A 7784-nucleotide genomic window follows, 5' to 3' on the forward strand; every position below is an offset into this window, starting at 1 on the left:
GAACCAGACAAACAGTAAGGCCCACTACAGTACCAGTGTTACGCAGGTCGACTCGAACCACGCAGGGTGTACTATCAGTTAGGTTCCGCATCTAAAGTAAAATGTGAATATTGAAATTGAATGTAAATATGTAACTGTTTTCCAAGTTTTGTGCCTACATGTAACCTGTAAGAGTTCCCTTTGAATTTCCTTGTTTTCTTCATGGACACTGAACCACAGGACTTGTGTTTGGTCAAAAACTTTCTGGACTTATCATCATAGGACCATTTTTGAGCTCTTGGTTTTAGTATATTTTTCCTTTTTCAAATCTTGTACAAATATTATTGTTCAAATGTTTATATGTTATCTATGTTTTTCTTTTGTTCAGCTCAGGAGTGCTGACTTGCACTAGGGGGGAATGTGGCACCCCCAGGAATATGTCGCAACACTGGCTTTGGCTTCCTCCAGGGGAGGGTAATGCCAGGCTTGGAAGCAGTGATGGGTCTCTCCAGCAGTTAACCTAATGCATGCAACACAGTTCCACTCCGGGCCAGCAGGGGCAACTCTGAACCAGGATTCTGGAGAGGAGTGTCCTCTGAGGGCCAGGAGGAAGAAGGGTCAGATAGTCTGCGGAGGGTGAAGTGTGCAGACAGGAGGAACGAAGCTGAGAGGTTGAGCTGCGAAGGCGAGTTCCCTTAGCTTGAGAGCGCACAGAACTGGAGCCTGGTCTCCACGGTGGTACGGATACTGACGGTCCTACCACAGATACCAGATGAGTAGGAGGCTGTAAATGCCCTGCTCCCAGCAAAGACTTGGGACACAACAACAACTGAATAGAGAGCCAGGACTCAAGAGAGGAGTCCCCGAGAGAGGCTACAGCTGTCTGTCATACAAGTATAGTTCTCTCTGAAGAGAGGCATTCCAGAGTAACTAAGTACTGGGGTGCTTCACACCACAAGGCGCTAGGAATGAGACTGCACAGCCCTTCTGCTGAGAGAGAATCCTGATCTGCTTCCAGGCTAACCTGCTCCAATACCATCTGTAATCAGGACCCTGGACTGCATATACTAAGTAAAGGTACAGAAACTGCAACCGCTGTGTCTTGTCTGTTCCATACGCTTCCAGCACTGCTACATCCCCGTGCTGGTTACATCTACACTGCCCTGGGACTACAGCTCCATCTGTGGGGAGCTTTTACATCTTTGCTGCACCCTACCATCAGTCCCAGCGGATCTGTATGCAGCGTTGGCCTAACACCATACTTGCCAAACACCACGGGTGGCGTCACGAACTATTATACCATTAGCTACATCTCCCATTGCTTGGGCGCCCAGGGCCACGGACCGGGTCACCGCTGCTGTGACACATTTCCCTGACACCGGCCCGGTGGGAGGGCGACCCAGTGACATTAATATTCGATAGGTTGGGGGGCGGTTCCCAGCCAATTAGCACGATGAAGAGGCTTTCGGGCGCTACAGTGGATCCCATTCCAATTCCAGTGAGCAGGAGGAGTCTCAGTACCAGGTGCAGCTGCTTTTAAGGTTTTTTCACTGGTATTTTATGTCAAAACCAGGAGGAGTAGAACTTACTGAGAAACGCTAAAATTGAAAGACTGACACTTGTTCTGTATTTTGGAGACACTTCTGGTTTTGGGATAGAAATACTGATGAAAAATCACTGACGTCTGAATGAGCAGTAAGCAATGAATCAATTACCAGAGACCTTGGGTGGTTACACGCCAACCAACCAAACATTGATGGTCTGTCCTAATTATAGGCCAACAATGTTAGCCTTCTGAGATGAAATCACTATTGATGTTAAGAACAAGACACTTTTTTGTTCTAGCATTTTGCTATTCTGGAAATATCACTTTTTTTTCATCAGCACCATTGGATGAGGTTGGGTTAACACAATGCTTAATTGGTGCAGGTTTTCCATGTGGATTTTCAAACTGAAATCCCCAGCTCATTTGCATAAAAATCTATGCATATTTTCAGCCATCATTACTACGCTGTCATGTGTTTTTTTTTTTTTGCTGGAAAGTGAACAAGAAAATGTAACAAAGAAATGCCAGGCCAGCAGTTTAATGTGCAGACTTAAGGGTTGCCAATGAAAAGCATGAGTAAAATTTGCACCAAAAATAAGTGCTTCCTCAACAGAAATGGACATGCTACAGATTTAAAAATACAACAGAACCGTTACAGAAGTCAATTTCTGTGCAGTTTCTACACCAAAAAAAAAAAAGAAATAAGGATCATGTGGATGAGGTGAACTTAAAACTCATCCACTTTGATGATATTATGAAAAAATCATTGATGATACGCAAGTACCACACCAAATACGCAATGTGTGAACCCAGCCTACAGGTTGTGTTTTTTTTTTGCACAGGCTTTCAATAAAGTACTGTAAGGAGGTGACAGAGTCTGTCAGGTGTCTCCCCCCCCCCTTTGATACTATACACATGTGTAAGGAGGGGGCAGAGAACCTCATTGCTTCCTTTTTTACCTATGTGCTGGTCCCGTGCACTTTATGCAGTAACCGAATGGTGTACCTGTATGTTAAAATATTAATGTTTTGCTGTTGTTCAATAATGTGTAATGCTATGTACTACTTATGTGGAGCGACCCGCAGGGCCTTAGGTTACTCGGTACCGGGCTGGTCAGGTAGTTTAAAGGGGATGTGTCACGGTGACCCGGTCCGTGGCCCTGGGCGTCCAGAAAAGATGGATGCTTAATGAAGGAAGATGATGGTAGTGGTGAAAATGAAGGAGAAATGGTACGGAAATGGGAAGTTTGTCGTGACGCCACCGGTGGTATTCGGCAATGGTAGCTGACGCTGCAATGCAGATCCTCTGGGACGGTGTTAGGGCAGCAGAGATGGTGAAGCTCTCCACGGGCAGAGCTGTGTCCTAGGCCAGTTAAGGTGTTAACAGTTGAGCCGGTGACTGATGATGGTGCGTGCGGTGCAGGGCAGGCGAGACGCTAATGACACGAGGAACACAGTTGGGTGCAGTTTCAGGGTTTTTACTCACAATTCCTACATATAAGGTGGCCCACTTGGTACTGTGTCCTCTGGATCAGGGGTCCAGCAAACTCCCAGGTACGTTAGAAACACCTTTTCAAGACTCCCCTTTATGTTCACCATTCTAGGCCGCCTCTCTGCGCTGATCTCTACCTTCTCTCCTGCCCTGCGCCTTCACAAGCAGTGTCCCGAGCCTGCAGCCACGGACCCTGTCGGGTGATGTTCCAAAAGTCCCCTTGCTCCTATTTGGCTGCCTTTTTGGGGAATAACAGTGGTTGTGGCTGATGCACTTGAAGTTACCTCAGCCTCCAGCTTGCTAGCTGAGCCTCGTTTGTTATTCTCCACTAGACTTAGGGGCCGGCTCCCCCACTGTGGCCTGGTACTTCCACGTCTGGATACGGGCCCTAAGGGTGGCTTTCCGCAAAACCCGTGCCCAAGGACCCCTTCTATTCTCCTTGGAGCATCCTTCCTTCTAGATGTGTCTCTCCGACCCTTACTCTCCCCACGTCAGTCCTGCTCCTCCGCTGTCCTGTCACCAACTGACTGGATCTTTCCAGAACAATCCTTTTACCTCACACTAACTCCTCCCACCAACTGTCACTGATTGGATGTTAGGAACGGCGGAACGCACTAAATAAAAATAACAATAAAGTGCGTTCGCCGCTCGGGGTCCACCGTGCAGTAGGTGTTACAACCGCTGCTGAGTAACGGCAGACAAGCAATATGGCGATATAATGCGCACGGGTTCAACTTCACCCGAAGTGCGCAGAGCGGGCTCTGTTCACACACAGAGGTGCCACAACAAAAACATACAAAAAGGCTGAGCCTGTTAGAGTCGCAGGCCTCAGGTAAATACACACACGGTATAAGGTCACAGGAGCAGGAACTAAGACATAGGGTCTGCGTCCGTCTAGACCTACTGTGTGTGCGGCGTCGCTACTGCGAACGCCAAGAAGGGCTGCAACTGCAGCGTGGCGCAGGACACTGCCGCTGGATGACACAGCTACAAAGCAGGCGCTATGTCAGACGCTAGCGCAGAGGTGCGGTGTGCACAGTGGCCTAAGGCTTGCCACAGACTGGCGCAGACTACTGAACTAATTCTCTAACCACATGCGGAATATCAGAGGGAAGGGGTTTCATAATAAGTCAGTCACCAGAATCATACATCCATCACCATTCACACATAGCAAGTATAGTCTATACTAGCGCATGGCGGAACGGCCATGCGCGCTTTTTATAGCAGCCGGGACCTTCCGGACTCTTCCAGATCTCCGAGATGGACCAATGAGACATGGAGCAGGACCTGAGCACATGACTCCCGATCTCCAATGGGAAACCGTCTCATGAGCATGCTCAGTAGGAGGACAGATGGACTTAGCCCCTGGAGAGATTTGCTGCAAGGCACTCCTCTGCGGTAGGTAAAGAGCAAGAGACCGCAGAATGTAAGGTTCTGGATTCCTGCAGAGCAGACGCAGGAACCTGACTCCTAACATTGGATGTCCTCTGTCACCCCACTCACTAAGCTCCTCCCCTTCTACCTACCTTTCCCCACTGACTCCCCAACACCCTTTCCTAGACAGACTGGGATGAGGCTATCCTCCCCAAGAGTAAACCCAAATGCCCTGACTGGCCTGATGTGTGTTGGGTGCGAGTGTTAGGAGTTCTGGGTGGTGCTCCCTCCTTACCTGAGGGTGGGATACCACACCTCTGGATGAGGTGCAGTACCGCTGTGGTGACTGGACCCTCAGGGGTGCCACATATGCTTTAATGTTATCCCCTTGTGTTTTACACTGTTAAATGTGCTGTGTCCGCCATGTATGACTGTCCTGCTGTGTTTGTTATGCACATGCTAGAGGCAGGGACAGAAGGGGTTAATTTAGGGGACTGAGCCAACAGCCTCTAGTGAAGAGGAAGCTGAGGCTTCATAGGGAGAGCCCAGTCAGGACAGCCTGAGGCAGGACATGCGTCCCCTCTGGGACAGAAGTGACCCCCATCTGGGGAATGTTTGTGTCCCAGAGGGGACGGAGCCGACCCCTGGCTGGGGAGAATATTGGCTGCCAGGACTGTAGAGCACCAGGACTGAATGTGTACCTCACCAGAGACTTTTCATGGTACTCGGTGAACTCGCGAGCACAGAGCATTTCCGTGATTACTCGGCGGGTGCTCGGGTCTCCACCCAGCACTTTTGGCGGACTTCAGAGACACAATCACACTGCAGGGATTGTCTGCCAGGCTATGAAACACCGCAGCCATCTTTGTTGTGGTCATGCAGTGATTGGCTGGCCACACAGCATCATCAGGGGTATAAGAGACCAGACGCAGCCCTGCTCGGCCGCCACTTCAACATATCTCTGCGAGTCTGTGCGGGGGTATGCGGGGCTGTGCATGTGTCTGTGTGGGGGTATGCGGGTCTGAGCGGGGATATGCTAGGCTGTGCGGAGATCTGTGTGTGGCGCTGTGGGGTTATGCGGGGCTGTGCGGGGGGTATATGGGGCTGTGTGGGAATCTGTGCAGGGCTGTGCGGGGCTATGCAGGGGTATGCGGGGCTGTGTGGAGGTATACGGGGATGTGCGGGAGTCTCTGCGGGGTATGCAAGGATGTGCATAGTCCCCTGCTGACCTGAGGTGATATGTCAGTGTGGAAAAAGTTCAGAAACTTTCCCACGCTATTGAGCTCACTTGACGTCAGCTGGTGACTCCATGCAGCCTCAGTGACGTCAGTGGAGTCCCTGGCTGACCTGAGGTGATCTGACAGCATGGAAAACGTTCAGGAACTTTCCCATGCTATCGAGTTCACTTCAGGTCAGCCGGGGACTCTGCGCAGCCTCAGTGACGTATGTAGTGGTATGCGGGTCTGTGCGGGGGTGTGCGGGGGTCTGTGTGGGGGTCTGTGCGGGGGTTTGTGCATGGGTATGCGGGGCTGTGCGGAGGGTCTGTGTGGGGCTGTTCAGGGGTATGCAGGGCTGTTCGGCGGGCTGTGGGGAAGTCTGTGTGGGGGTATGTGGGGCTGTGCCAAGTCCCCGGTTGACCTGAGGTGATTTGACAGCGTGGAAAAAAGTTCAGAAACGTTCCCATGCTATCGAGTTCTCTTCAGCTCAGCTGGGGACTCTGTGCAGCCTCAGTGATGTCAGCGGAGTCCTCGGCTGACCTGAGGTGATCTGACAGCATGGGAAAAAGTTCAGAAACTTTCCCATGCTATCGAGTTCTCTTCAGGTCAGCCAGGGACTCTGCGCAGCCTCAGTGACGTATGCGGGGGGTGTGCGGGGGACTATGCGGGGGGCTGTGCGTGGGTATGCGGGACTGTGCAGGGATCTGTGTGAGTCTGTGCGGGGTATGCGGGGGTGTGTGCAGGGGTACGCGGGGGTCTTCGGGGCTGTGCGGGGATATGCGGGGCTGTGTGGGGGGTATGCAGGGCTGTCTGAAGGGCTGAGCGGGGCTGTGCGGGGGGCATGTGGGGGTATGTGGGGGGCTGTGCGGGGGTCTATGCTGGGTTCTGTGTGGGACTGTTCGAGAGTCTGTGTGGGGGTATGCGGGGCTATGCGGGGGTCTGTTCGGGGGTCTGTGCGGGGCTGTGCGAGAGTCTGTGCGGGTGTATGCGGGGCTGTGCGGAAGTTTGTAAGGGGTTGTGTGGGGGGCTGTGCAGGGGTATGCGAGGCTGTGAGGGAGTCTGTGCGGGGATATGCGGGTCTGTGCGGGGGTATGCAGGGCTGTGCGGTGGTATGTGGGGCTGTGCGGGGCTATGCGGGTCTGTTCGGGGCTGTGCAGGGGTATGTGGGTCTGTGCGGGGGTCTGTGGGTCTGCGAGGCGGTCTGTGCGGGGGTATGCGGGGCTGTGCGGGAGTGTGTGTGTATGCAGGCATCGTCCGATGGGACTACAAGTCCCATCGGGCTATACCTGCTAGATTGACACATTAGCCAATGATGGGACAGTAGTAGTCCCATCATCTGGTTAATGTGTTGAATGTAAAAAAAAAATAAATAAATAAACATACACATATATAGTCCATACTCACCATCTACACCTAATCCCTGAAGCCATCCGTCACCTGAAAAAAAATTTAATTAATAAACAAGCACTATACTCCCTGTCCGACGTAATCCAATTATTACGATTGTCCCACGACGATCTCCCGTGGAGAGCTGCCACATCTGCTGATGCGACCGCTCTCCAGGGGCTCCAGTGATACAATGATGGAAATAATCCTCCGCATTGTATCTCTCCGCCACCGACAGGTCACCTGAGTTCACCTGTCACTATGGGGCACTACAGTGCGAGAATTTTCTCAAGCTGTAGTGCCGTAAAGCGAGAGGCTTATCTCCAATGACACACTGCTGAATGGTTATCTCCGGTCAGTTTCTCATTGGAGGCCTATAGAGCGGTCACATCTGCTGATGTAACAGCTCTGTAGGGGAGATCGTCGTGGGACCATCGTTATTAATGGAATTATGTCAGACAGGGAGTATATTGTTGGTTTGTTTTTTTATTTTTTTTTGCAGGCGATCGATGGCTTGTCTAGGATCTGGGAGTGTAATAAAAATTTTGAAAAAATGTGTTGTGTTTTATTTCATTAAAATACTTTATCCTTATGTGTGTGTTTTTTAACCCTTTATTAATATAAGATTAATAATGGATAGGCGTCTTATTGGCTTAGTGTCACCTTCCAATAGCAAGTGGGAAAAGTGGGGCTAAGTGCCAGAACAGCCCTGCACAGCCCCGCATAACCCCGCACAGACTCCCGCACAGCCCCACAAAATCTGTTTTGGTTTCGTATTGGTTTTGTTTTGG

Source organism: Dendrobates tinctorius, unplaced genomic scaffold (assembly GCF_039654945.1).
Source record: "Dendrobates tinctorius isolate UK_male_01 unplaced genomic scaffold, ASM3965494v1 ptg000208l, whole genome shotgun sequence".
Classification (NCBI taxonomy): Eukaryota; Metazoa; Chordata; class Amphibia; order Anura; family Dendrobatidae; genus Dendrobates; species Dendrobates tinctorius.